Below are 12,044 nucleotides of genomic sequence, written 5' to 3' on the forward strand. Positions count from 1 at the left end.
GAGCCCTCCAGCTGTAGGCGGGACGGAAAGGAAACTACAGTTCCCAGAGGGCTGTGCGCTAGGGCCGCAGAGGCTGTTGGGAGAATGGGTCTCCTTTTAGTTTCCCTAGCTGGGTGGGGGCTGCCATTGAACCGGCGTCACTGCAGCTCCAAGGTCGCCCTGTGATGATGTGAGGGCGCCTACCAGTTCCTGCCACGCCCGGGGGTTAGCTGCAGCAGTGGTAGCTTCAGCTGCTGCTCTCAGGCTGCCGCAGCATTAGGGGCTTCTTTCTGAGCGAGTGCGGGCGTTGGAGCGAGGACGCCGGGCCATTCCCGTGAGTAAGCTCCCGCGTGCGATTCGAACTTGCCCTTGTCAACTTCTCCCGAAGGCAGAGAAGCTTTTCTGTCCTGCGTCTCTCTGGTCCCCAGAGGTCACTCACGGGAGGGTCCCGCTCCGAGATGGGAAAGGGATGTTTCCCAAGTGTGGGTGCAAAGCGATGGGAGCAGGGCGCAAGCCTCCGGGAGTCACCCTATCTGCACCTCTAAAGATTGGCAGCATCTCATTCTTTGCCAGACAACGTCCATCTGGAGCTCTGTCGTTTTAGGATGAGTGGCTTTAGTGTCTGGACGTTAAACCTTAAGCTCTCGGTGGCCATCTGTGATGCAAATGGGAGGAGAGGACACTAGAAAGAGCTCTTTCTTTATTGGGCTTTTCTTTGCAATTGATCTGGAACCAGACGCCACTTGTCTTTTAAAGGAAAAAAAGAAAGAGAGAAAGAAAGAAAAAAGAAAGACAGAAAGACAGACTTTAGGTTGAAGTGAAAAAAGAGTAAATATTGGCAGGCGTGCTTTCCAGTGCCAGCACTTTTGAGTCCCAAACCCTTAAAAAAAAATCACAATTATGGCAGTAAAGTCAGTTACCTGTTTATGCACCTTTTTCTGCATCAGGAAAGATGGTAATTTTTCGTTGTAAATTCACCTGGCTTACATGGGCCACAGAAGAAAATGAGCTGGAATCAGAGTTCTTGCTTTATCTTAGTAAAAATGTTTGTGACCTTTCAAATCTTTGCTGCCCTATTAAAAGTCTGAGCTACAGTGAGCTCCAAATAGCATATTAATGGCGATGACATGACACTTGAAAACACATTGTGAAGGACATTTGGTGGTAGGGAAGGGCAAAATTAAAGATACCGTATCATCTCAGCAACTATCTGGCTTTCTATTTTTAAAACTAAGTAGTATCTGGCAAGCCTCAGACGTTTAACCAGCACATACATACCTATGTGAAAGACTCTTTTTAATCGTCCCATTTTTACTTATGTGATGTACATGTTCATTTAATCACGTACATTGCTCATCAGTTGCTCAGAATGTGAGACTCGGAAGCCTTTATATAACAAGTTGAGGTTTATATCCAGACCTGCTTTGCCTCAAAGTTATGAATCCGGCTAAAAAGAATGGTTAAGAAGAATGTTCATATTGTTTCCTAGTGCTAGTTCCATCACTCCTTGGCTATGAATACATCCATAACCCCTACTTTAGCACTCTGAACAAATTGTACACTCTGTCTGCTTGTCTCATCCCTCATAGAACTGCTCATTAAGACACTGAGAGCTCATTCCACATCTACCTGGATGCACTTACTGCATATTATGTCTAAAAAAAGATAGGATTGTACTTGCATCACAAAGGTCCTTTGCAGTTGGCAGGTTTTATGGTTCTATGGTTATTATTCTTCACTGTGAATGTTTAACATCCATAGTCATAAAGACTGTGGAAACTTGTCTTTTAGTATTTTTTATTTCTCTTCCCAGACTATATTAGAGATAGCATAAGGGATGGGGGATGGCAGTGCTGTAGCCTTGCTCATTTTCTTCTCATCTGCAGCTCATTTATTTATATCATCTGTCTGGTCCCTTTTCTGTTTCGGATTTATTGTTTTTTTATTTTACTCTTTGAGACATTTTCAATGTGTAACTCTGGCTGACCTGGAACTCAGGAAATCTGCCTGCCTCTGCCTCCTGAGTGCTGAGATTAAAGTTGTGTGTTACCATGCCAGTCTAGTTTTACAATTACATTTGCTTGTTTGCTCGTTGCTGTGCCCGTGTGCCTGGGGGGCAGGTCTGCATGAATGTATGTGGAAATCAGAGGACAACTTGTAGGTTTCAGTGTTCTCTTTCTACTCTGTGGGTCCTGGGGATTAAACTCAGGGTGTCAATCTTGGTGGCATGCACCTTTATCTCTCAGCCACCTTGCTGACACCCTGGACCAGCTTTCAAACCTCATTAAGTTATCCTACTTAGTTGGAAAGAAACCTGAGCCATTTATATGACAGTCACCTGGAACAGCCAGTCACATCTACTCAGACCTGCAGTGTTCTGGTAATAGCAATAATAGGAAGCATAGAAATAGGACGGCGTGCTGCATGCGTACCCACCTGGACGTTCTCCCTAGTCATCACAGCCATCACAGCACCCATCTGAGGTTGCTTTTTGTTTTTGTTTTTGTTTTTGTTTTTTTTAACAGGCAGGCAACTAAAGCAGAAGAGTATTAAATGTACTCAAAAATGACTTAATTACTGAATGATAGAAGTGGCTGTCAGACCAGCCAGGATCCAGCCTTCACCGCCTAACAAACCTGAGTAGTTTTGTTGTAGTTCAGTTGTACATTATTGCAAGGCTTTCGTTAGATGGAGACTCAACATTAAGTGACTTCCCCGCCTCTGTGGGGAAACAGTAGGTCTGGGATTTGAACTTGTATGACTTTTACTTTAAGGTCCATGTTCTTCCCTCTGCTTTTTGTCAGATGTTTTATTAAATACTTTCTGTAGATTGCTGTCCAGGATGATAAGGATAATCTTCACTGTTAAGAAATGTATCCTGGAGAAGAAAAGCCAGAGTTACTTCAGTGTATTGAACACTGTGGCAGCAGTGTTCAGAGGCTTGGAACAGAGAAAGGGCTGGAGGGGAAGGCTTGGGCTAGTCTTGGAAAAACAGATGGAAGTGAGCTTGGACAGGGCAAAAGGATAAGAGCTGTAAACGGCTCAATTATGTCATCTCAAACCTCTTAGGTGGTAGCCCGACCTAACCCCGACTGCCTAAAATGGATCTATATTGGTGTAGGGCTTCTGAGGTGATTGAGTTAAAATGAGACCCTTAGGGGTTCCAGTGCAACCTGACAAGGATGCTTACAAGAAAAAAAATTGGACATACACTATACCTGCATCAGAAGGTTCAAGTAAAACTTAGCAACAAGGCCAAGAAGACAGGCAGGCCTCAGGAGAAACCAGACCTTCCAGTACCCTGACCTAAGAGGATGTTATTTAACCTGCAGTCTGTGGTACTTTATCCTTGTAGCCCCAGCAAATAATAAGCAGGTGTCACAGGCGGAGGGCATGGCATACAAAAAGCCTTTGAGATGTGACTAAGTGATTCAGGTTTCACCGTGAGCTTTGAGAGATGAAGCTGGAGACCAGGCTGAGATAAGGACGACTTTGTATGAGATCCAAGGAGGTTTAAACTGAAGGGATAAAATGGAGGATTTGTAGCAGTGGGAAACATCCCCTTTGTGTTTTAGAAAGGCTGTGGCAAATGGGAAAAATGCTGCAGCAGGAACGCCAGTTCAGGTGGCTGCTTATTATAAGGAACTTAAATTCTCAAATGTAAGGCACAGCTCGGCGCCGGGACCCGGCTCACTGATAAAGGTGCCTGTTGCCGGGTTTGATTCCTGGAGAGAACCGACTCCCCTGATTGTCTCTCCTCTGGCTTCGCATGTGCACCATGGCATGGGCAAGCACAACACGCAGCAAAAAGATTGTTTTAAAAAGTCGTAGCCAGCCTTAGGATAGATGACTTAGGAAGACTTTGCATTGACCGGCTTTATGTTTAACTTTTTACCTTTGCCTGCACAGATTGTAAAGCTCTGCACAGCTATCACAACACATCCAGTGGTTTGCTACCCTATGAGTGATTTTTTTTTTAAGGCATCTTTTATCTTTGGGACACTTTTATAGTATTTGCACTCTTGTAATCCCGTCCGCTAGCTGCCTATGAAACATGAACTGTTAGCCTCCATTCTGAATTCATAAGTATATAGAAATATAAGGTAAATAGTAGGGCACACAACTAATGAAGAGCTAAGTTAAAATTCAAAATCAACTATTCTCTCTTCATTATCTGTAGTCTTAACCTCACACTCTGCTACTGCCATATACACAAAATTAAGTGTTACAAAGCAGTGAGGAAGGAAAAGAGTATGCCTGCTGTAAGGGATGCACAGTTTATCCAAGGGGACGAGGAATAGCTGTGAAGGGCCTTTAAAATGTTTGTTTAAAAAACAGAGGCTCCTGGGAAGAACTGATGGAAAAGGGCCCTTGAGCTGGTTAGAGTTTGGACTTGTAGAATTGAGAGAGGACATGAGAATTTCGAAGAAATTGTGTGACCTATTATAGGATTGAGGATTTCCTGGTGTTTTTAGAGAGCTGGTAAATGCTGCCCTTTGTTTCCGCTGAGTATGTTGTCTGGCTGGTGAAGGAAGTAGGAGGAGTCAGCGTGTGGGGAGGCGATTTGGGTGTCTGCACTTTGCTCACATGCGTGTCTGGGCACCATGCGCATGCCTGGCACCCTTGGAGGTGTGAGGAGGGCATTGGATCCCTTGGGGCTGAGGTGAGACAGTTGTGAGCTATCATGTACACACTGAGAATTGAACCTGGGTCCTCTGCAAAAGCAAAAAGTTCTTGAGAGTTCATCTCTCCAGTCCCATTTTAAGCCTGAATGATTGAAGCATGTGCTTTTAGGTCATTATCCTTTTTATAAGAGGAAGAAAAACTCCTCTAGTCCCATTCCCCAGTTAAAATGACTCTGTTTACACCGTCACACAGGTCCCTGCTGTTGCCATTCACCATCTGAGGCCTTTCTTAGAACAATTCTGTGAAATGTGCTAAAAATTCCCCAATTATCTTTCTGTCTCTGGTCTTTCTTTTCCTGAAACTTATCTTGTATTCTGTCTCTAGATTGATTCCCCTGGGATGCCACTTTGCTATAGGATCAAGTTTAGACTTCTTAACTTGAACTGTTTAGGTTTAAATCTCCAAACACATCATTTACTGATAATGCTTTGGGACCTCTTCCCCAACCAACCCCTTTCCTTTTTGTGGGCTTCTGGTTTTGTTGTCTGTTTGATTACTTTGTTTTATAGATGCCCTTGTTCTCAGCCAAATCTTTCATACTTAAGAAACTCACAAAAATCTCACTAAATCTAGTATGAAGACAGACATTTTAGTTAGAAATGACCTCCCCTCCCCTGCTATCTGTAGGATAGAGATGTTGTACTACCCATTAAATATTTATTATCTTGTTTTCTTAGATTTCTGAAATCATTACATCTTAGATCTAATCTACACCACAAGATCATAGCCCTTTCCCTGTTGGAGTTCAGATTTCTTGGCTCTTTGATGTCCTTTTTGGTAGAGATTTTTGTATACTATATTGTATCTATTTTTTAATACCTTTAGTTTAATTCAAGAAGCATTTATTGGAAGTTGCTAGGTATATCGCCTATTACTAGTTCTTAATAGAATTATTTTTTGAAATTATTCTATAACTTCTTAGTATGTAACATGCCTACTGCATTCCTAGCCTTACTCCTGACATCAGAACCTTGAGGACATCCAGAAATGCAGATTATTCACGCTAGGAAACAAGCGTACAGATCTGCCAGTTTTAAAGTGGGACGAATTCATTTTGTAAAGGTCACTGAGGTCTTTGGAGCTTGTCTGTGTTTATCTGCTAGTATTTGCCAGATGTTGAGTTCTGTTTCTTTACAAAGCTTTTTTCTTTTTAAATCAGATAAAAAAGGAAGAAACTGTTTAATAATTTTTTTTAAAAAAGGACATAATTTAAGAGTTGATAAATTAGCAGGGTGGTGGTGGTGGTGGTGGTGGTGGCGGTGGCATACACCTTTGATCCCATCACTTGAGAAGTAGAGGCATGTGGACCTCTGTGAGTTCCAGGACAGCCAGGGTTACAGAGTGAAACAATGTCTCAAAAACCAAATCAAACCAAACCAACCAACAACAACAAAAATTGATATATTATGGAAATCAGTGGGGAAAGAATTTTCCCAACAATTTAATTACTCCTTCACCTCACCTCAGACCTGGAGATGTAGCTAGTGGTTGGTACTTACAGGAAATACCAGATTAGAGAGTGTGTGTGTCTGTGTGTGTGTGTGTCTGTATGTGTGTATGTATGTCTGTGTGTGTGTGTGTGTGTGTGTGTGTGTGTGTGTGTGTGTGTGTGTGTTATTTCAGATAGTTATTGAGTTGTTTAAGCTGCTACCATTTAATTCCCATTCTGGTCATCAAACAAAGGACAAAGGGTGATAGCACCTCTCTTTCTTTTCCAAGAAGACTTCGAATTAAATATAATATATGTGTGAATGTAACAGACCAGACACTAAGGCGTCGGATGAGTGAAGGCCTGAGCAGTAGTTAGCTATAGAGCCCAGGAAGGAAGAGTGTTCATACAGTGAACAGTGACTGAGGCTAAGAGAGAAATGTGGGAAGGAGGGGATAGGAAACTAAAGACGTGCTCTGTGGATGAGTGCAGGGTGGAAGAGAGTGAGAGAGGGGAAGCCAGGACCTATTTGGAGTTTCTGTTACTAACTTTTTAAGTTGGTATACAGAGTAATGGGCTCCCTAATGACATCTTCATGCATCCGTACCTGTGTATGTATACATATACGCATGCACCCCGTTCCCTTTACCTCCTCCTTGCTAATTCCTTTCCCCTGTTAGTGGTTCTCCTGCCTTCATGTCTCATGTACTCCACTACCTCCCTAAGATTTCTTCCTCTCCTCCACAGTCAACCAGGAACACACATTTAAATCTAGAGTCTGCATATGAAATAAAACACACAATACTTATCTTCATGAGTTGGGCTTATTTTACTTAATATATAATATATAATATATTAAGTAATAACAATTTACTTAATAATGTCCATTGTCTTTCAGATGTAATTTCATTCTCGATGACTGAGTAAATTTCTTTGTATATGTGTTCCATCTTTTGTTTATCCATCTACCTGTTGATGGATATTTAATTTGGTTCTGTTTCTTAGCTATTGTGAACAGTGTAGCAATAAACATGGATATACAAGGATCTCTGTGGTGTGTTGTTCGTCCTTTGGGTGTGTGCTCAAGAGCTACATAAACTCTAACAGAACAAGGAAATAACCCCAAGAATTATCATTGGGATTACAAGAAATTAAAAAGTTTCTGCTCACCAAGGGAAACCATCAGCAAAGAAAAGAGCAGACTTCAGGATGGAAGAAAATCTTTGCCCTACAGATCTGACAGCAGATTAATATCTAGAATATCTAAAGAACTCCAAAATTAAAATTCCAAAACCCCTTTAGGATCAATAAATGTATTAATGAGCCAAATAGACAGTTCTCAATAGGAGAAATAAAGGTGGCTAAAAGTATCTTAAAAGTTAACCGTGTCCTTGCCAGCAGGAAATGCAAACTAAAACTGCGTTAAGAGGCCATCTCACCCCAATCAGAAGGATTGTAATCAAGAAGAAAAAACTATTTTTTAAAAAGTAGTTTTACAAACATGATTCCTGCTGACTTTTAGAGAGGAAGGGTACAGAGATCGTGCCTGAAGTCCCGACTGCACGGACCCCTGAAGGCTAACAGGTGGTGTTGACGGCTTGAAATAGGAAGGTGTGGGGGCGGGGTGTGGGTGGGACTTGAGATGCCCAGTGGTAGACTTTCCGGGATTGCCGACAAATCTGATTCGGTGTGCTGCGGAAGGGCAGTCCACGGGTTCTCCTTAGGATGGAAGGCATTAGAACAGAGCTCAGGAAGGGACTGAGGAGGCAGACGAGTGCTGTTAATGCTGAAGAGGTTTCTGATTGTGATAATGTCGGGCTAACATACAAGGCAAATGAAATCAAAAAGGGGGCGGGGGATAGCAACAAGAACAAAACCCTGTTGCAGTCAGACTCCACAGGTACCAGACGTGCAGCTCCACAGGAGCTGGGGTCATCCCTACAGGCAGATATAAGGCTCTAGAGGAGCTGGGGTCATTGCATTAGTTACTTTTCTGTTGTTGCTGTGACCAAAAACAACTTAAGAATTAATTACTTTGGCTTACAGTTCCAGAGACATAGAGGCAATTGTGGCAGGGGAGAAGCCAGCAGCACAGGAAGCTGAGACTGGGGTGGGAGAGGAGGAAGGGAAAAGGAAGAGAAAGAAACAGGAAGTGGAATGGAGCTATAAAACCTCAAAGTCCACCTCTTCCTAGTGACATATTTCCTCCAGTAAGGCCTTATCCCTCAAAGGTTCCAAAACTTCCCAAACAACAACACCATCTGGAGATCGAGGGGTCAAACGAGCCTGGGGGGACATTTCTCATTCAAAGCACCAAGGTGGTTCGGCAAGAAGTTTGAGAATAAGCATGGGAAGAAGGCTGAGGAGGGGTCAGTGCTGAAGAGAAAGGATATAGTGCCTAGGCGTAATTGGCTTGGTCACCAGAGGATGGTAGAAAAACCAGAGCTGTTTCTGGGGGTTCAGGTGTGCCAGTATGGAGTTATAAATGAGACATGAGGGACTAAAACATTGAGAATAAATGCTTTCTAAGACTCTTGAATGAGCCTCTCCTGAGAGAGCAGTGGTTGTGAGAAGTCCCAAAGCCCGAGGAAGGGCGTTTTTAATACTCCTGAGTTTAATAGTAGAAAATTTTGACTGAGCATGAGAATCACCTGTTGGAGGCCAGCCTGAGCTACCTATGAAGTTTGAGGCAAAAGTGAGACCCTGACTACAAACACCGTAAAGATTTTGAGCACGTTGGTAAGCCATAGAAGGTGGTAAAGTTAGTAGGCAGGTATCCAGTGGGCACAGTTCAGAGAAGGCAGGGGTGGGTGGTTAAGTAACTTACATGTAATTATTTTGTAATAGTATATTACATACATAGCAGAAAAACTGAAAAGTATCATTTTTTTGAATTTGTTGTTTTAAGTTTTGCCATATAGCCCAGGCTAGCACCACACCTGGGGGCCCTCCTGCATTAGCCTCCTGGGTGGGATGTTAGGGTCTATGACCACTCCCTGCTCCAGTTCCTCCTTTCAGAGATTAGGAGTTTTTACCCCAGTCAGGTGTTGGTAGGAAAGCTGTAGATCCTGGGCACGTATTGCTATGAAGAGTGAGAGTTGTTAAGAATTTGGAGGGAGTGGGGTGGGAGTCAGAGATGGGTGAAAAAGCTGACGTAGAAGAGTCTCCAAAGAGAAAGGACAGTTAAGCAGGCCATGAAGGGCTTGCCTGTGGCGTGATGCCCATGCTTGCTGACTACATTTACAGTAACCCATACCGCAGTGTGGTTTTGTGATGCTTTGGGAGAATTTTAACTGTTTTGTATTTAAAATGTAGTCAGTTTCAAAAAATCATCTGTTTAAAGATCGATAACTTTTAGGTTTGGGGTCCCAGCACCAAAGCCCTGCTCTCATGTCACGTAGAGGGCCGAGAGTTGGTTATTCAGGCCAAGGCTATAAATCACAACAAAGGGAAGCTTGTTGGCTAAGAAAGAGCACTCTGTCTGAGAGAGGAGAGGAGGAGCCTGGACACCAGCAACCATGTGTCTGAGATGGAACCGCTGTTCCCAAAGCACAGATTTAACAACTGGAAAACAAAACCCAAACCAAGAAACCATAGCTTTTTATCCTACTGAGTTGATTTTGTTCTCTCTTTTAGTCAACAAAACTCAAAGACTACAAGAGAGGCTTATATTAGCAGCTGTGAATTTTTTAAACTATCTGATTATTCTCATGTGGGGCTTGAAATGCTTTGTCAGTCAGCTCACATGCTTAGTGGAGAGCATAGTAAGTCAAAGCAATGAGCCCAAACTGGCCCTTCCCCCATCTACTACAAGAACAGTAGCTACTTAGGTACTGTTATTACCATGTGAATGAAGTTGGAGCTATCAGTAAGCCTCACTGTGTAGCCCAGGTTAGTCTCTAATTTAGGATCTTCTGGTCTCAACTTCCCAGATCAGATTACAGGTTCACACCATTATGCCCATCTCATAATTTTCCTAAAGCCAGTACAGCACTTCTTTAGAATTTCTTCAGAATTGTTACTGGACTGAAATTGTATACATAATCAACTTCATTTACTAAATTGGTGCTAAGAGCTTAGTCAACTTACTTTGTTTTGTTTTTTGAGACAGCATCTTTCTATGTAGTCCTGGCTGACCTAGAACTTGCTGTGTAGACTAGCCTGACTCAGATTCACAGAGCTACCTGCCTCTGCCTCCAGAGTACTGGGAGCTAGCTCTGTGCCACCACAGAGGGCTAGTGTGCTTACTTTTAATCAGTGATCCAGTAGGCTTGCATTGCTATCTCATTGTGTTATTTGCTGTTAGGTTTGGGTCATGCAAAATAAAACATGTCAAAGAGCCCTGAGAGCAGTGAGAAAAACAGATGGGCTTACTGTCTTCTGTTGTAATTTAGTCTATAGAAGAGGGGGTTCTATAAATGCTAGCAAAATCACAATGAGAAAATGAAGATTTCCGTGTTTATAATCCACTCCTGGTCTCTCTATTGATTAACAAGAAAGCTCTTACGAAGGAAGAAAGGAGGATCTCCACTCTCCTTGGGAGGCAGTGGAGAAAGAGCAGTGTTCATAACCAGCCCAAGAAGAAGGACGCCAGCCAGGTGACAAAAGTGCTGGGCAGCAGTGCCAAAGGAAGAGAAGGCTGCCAGCTCAATCCCTGTGCTCAAAGGATAAGAAACAGGCACGTGAGAAGGTGCCCGGTGTAGGAAAACAGGTCCCAGGGTGCAGTCTCAAACAGATACCTTATGGTTGCTCTGATAGCCTGCTTATCTGTCTTCTCACCCAACATCAGGCTAGAAAGGGGAGAGGCATGCTGGCACCAGCATTTATGATGGTTGGTTGCCTCACAAGGAACGAAGAAACAAGAATGAAAGTGAATTTAAACATCATAAATAAATAATAAACAAACAAACGGCAATTTGTCCACTGAGTGTAGAGAGAAGGAAGTCCCTGGAAGCTGCCCCTGGAGGCCTTCATGCTACACCATTAGGTGTGCACACATTGCATACAGTAGTGACCTGGGTCAGCGCAGGCCCTTTCCCTCTCCCTTTCCTTTCTGTTATGTCTTAACTTTAAACAGAAATCATCTCATCATCTGTGCTTTCACTTGTTGTTATTAGTGTGAGTGTGTACGAGTTGGGGAGCGCCTATGGGGAGGTCAGAGGACAACTAACTTTCAGGGGTTTGTTCCCTCCTTCCTTCCGCCATGTGGGTCCCAGGTATCAAACTCAAGTTGTCAGGCTTGACAACAGCTCTTTACCCACAGAGAGAGAGAGAGAGAGAGAGAGAGAGAGAGAGAGAGAGAGAGAGAGAGAGTGTGTGTGTGTGTGTGTGTATGTATGTATGTACAAGCCGAGGATTTGTTTGTGTTTTGTTTTTATTCCAGAAGCAGTGAGTTTGTGTTTAAAGTAAGGAAATGTTTTTCAGTTGTCTCTGAGGCCCTTTCAAATGGCATCCACTTCCTGTCCCTCCAGGTCACTTGTCAGACCTCAGGGGTTAGCAGGACCAACTGTAGAATAGGCTTGGGTTTCATCCCTGGCTCTTACAGCTTCAGTATGACAGTCAACTGCTAAACCTCAGTGGCCTTGTCTATGAAATGCCCCCGTCCCAGGGCTGCCGTGAGGATTCAGCAGGATTGGGTGAAAAGCTTTGAAGTCATGCCAAGGTGTGCATGTGCGCGTCTACGCTAGGCGCTGTGTTAGGAAGGGCAGTTTGGAGCAGAGATGTGAATATAGTTTTCCTTTGAAACTCAGGAAGTTCTTACACTGCTATTAAGAATTGTTTCCGTTAGAAACAGATCTTAAAAACTCGTGAGTCTAGTTTCACCAGGATGTCGGGGTTACGCCTTCAGGGTCACAGAGCTACTTTGATCAGAAGTCTCTTCCTCTCTCAGGCTATGCAGAGCTGGATAATAAAGTCACGTCAGTGACGGCAAACAGAATGATGAGCCAAC

At 43.3% G+C, this 12,044-nt stretch overlaps 1 protein-coding gene across 3 annotated transcripts in view; it reads left to right on the top strand.

Annotated features, from left to right (window-relative positions):
* Positions 1-12,044, top strand: part of Trak2 (trafficking kinesin protein 2) — a 59,802-nt gene that overhangs the window by 638 nt on the left and 47,120 nt on the right. Inside the window, exon 1 of one of the 3 annotated variants that reach the window (XM_032901156.1) lies at positions 93-313. The exons of 1 other annotated variant lie outside the window; for it this stretch is intronic. The gene's annotated coding sequence lies outside the window, so the exon portion shown is untranslated. Of the gene's footprint in view, positions 1-92; positions 314-12,044 lie in introns of those variants that run through there. One more of the 3 variants, XM_032901158.1, reaches the window with a different exon arrangement.

Source organism: Rattus rattus, chromosome 4 (genome assembly GCF_011064425.1).
Source record: "Rattus rattus isolate New Zealand chromosome 4, Rrattus_CSIRO_v1, whole genome shotgun sequence".
NCBI lineage: Eukaryota > Metazoa > Chordata > Mammalia > Rodentia > Muridae > Rattus > Rattus rattus.